The following is a 1,932-nucleotide window of genomic DNA, read 5'->3' as shown; positions in this document are numbered from 1 at the left end:
ATAAAGCACATAGAGCTGGGGATAAATGTGTATATTTTGTCATTTAAGTGATGTACACACATATGTCATTGTGGCATGAATGACATATGCCATTCATGTACTTGTTACATATAACCCATAATGAACCATGAAAACAAAGAATGCTTAATTAAACATTTACAATATTATTGAAATATTAAATATAAAACACTCCTCCTTGCTTGGCTATAAATTCCAGCTCAATAAAGAATGCATGCATCTCAACACACATGCAGACACACATTTTTTAAATAAATATCAGTGTATATACACACACACACACACACACACACACACACACACACACACACTCACTCACTCTCGTGGATATATAATACAACTACTATGTAGGTATCTACAGCATTATAAATTTTAAATTGTTCCATTCAGGCCTGAAGATTTAGTTACTGTGGAGGATTTCTTACTCTTATAAGATCACTTTTTCCTGATAAAGTGGGGAGAAGCACTCTGCCTCTCAGGAGAGACTTGTGGCTATGAAACAGAATCAGGTTCCTGGGCCTGCTCCATGGTAGTTTAAGGAGCTGACCCTGAGATTGCAGGAAATTATCTGGCAGATGTGTTTCTTCTCTAAAAATTGACTCTGCTCTCCTCAACTGATCGATGTGTTGTCTCCAGGTGACATCAGACACAATCTCCCCTGTGTAGGAGAGGGGTCCAGTTCTGTCCTTAATCTTTCCAAGTAGCACTTTTGATCACCTCTGTAGACCCCCGCCAGGAATGCTTGTCCAGGAGTGTGTCTCCTTGTTCAAGGAGCCCTCAGTTTGTCTCAGCTGTTTGCCCTGCACAATCTTTCTGAGACCGCGTGTCAGGAGATCCAAGTGTGGGTACAAGGGACGAACCAGGAACAGAGTAGCTGGTGAGATGCTGATTGTGGAGTGTGCTACAGGACGATATGCATGGAGGCAATCGGTGAGTTTCTGATTCAATATCAGCATAGTATGTTCTGGTGCATTGCTAACTGTGTGTTCTTTAGATTCTAGACAAACATTTCCACCAAACCAATTCATTTTCAGGAATCATGAAGAAATCTGCAGATGCTGGAAATTCAAGCAACACACACAAAATGCTGGTGGAACACAGCAGGAAAACATCTGTAAGGATGTTTTGGGCAGACCGTCGACAGTGCTTCTGCTTAGAGATGCTGCCCGGCCTGCTGTGTTCCACCAGCATTTTGTGTGTGTTGCTTCATTTTCAGGAATGACTGAAACTGTTCCGCAACAAACTGTGGCCAGTTGTCAGTGACTAATTGTTCTGGAACACCAGTTCCTGAGAAGAGACTTCTCAGCACGTCAACAGTGTGTGAGGCTGCAGTAGATGCTATTGGGAACAGTTCTGGCCACTTTGTAGCTGCATCCATTACTACCAAGAAATCTGTGCCCATGAATGGTCCAGCAAAAGCCACATGAATCCTCTGCCAAGGTAATGCAGGCCATTCCCAGGGATGGAAAAAGTGCTGCTCTTGGCATCCTGCACAGTGCATGGCAATCTGCTCGATCTGCTGATCTATCCCAGGCCTCCAGACAAAGCTTCGAGCCAATGGTTTTACTTTGGCCACACCTAGATGGCCAGCATGTAGCACCTCCATCACTGGCTCTCAGCTTGGATGGAGCAGCTTTCAATCTGCACATAAGGCAACCTCCTTCAAGGGCAAGTTCATCCCGGTGCTGGTAAAAATGGGGGAACTGGAATTTCTGCTGTCCATTCCAGTAGAATTGAGATAGTGTGGGGATCAGTTCTGGTTTCCCTTCGGATCATCTCTGCTGCTATAGGGAGACTTTCAATTTACAATAGGGAGAATACATGAAGAGGAGTGTCCTCTATTATAATTTTTTTTTAGGTATTTACTTTCCAAGGTGTAATTGGGACAGTCCATCAGCATTTCCATGATCAGTC

Source organism: Hypanus sabinus, chromosome 6 (genome assembly GCF_030144855.1).
Source record: "Hypanus sabinus isolate sHypSab1 chromosome 6, sHypSab1.hap1, whole genome shotgun sequence".
Taxonomy (NCBI): Eukaryota; Metazoa; Chordata; class Chondrichthyes; order Myliobatiformes; family Dasyatidae; genus Hypanus; species Hypanus sabinus.
The sequence above is the reverse complement of the archived record's forward strand: the minus strand, read 5'-3'. Positions refer to the sequence as shown.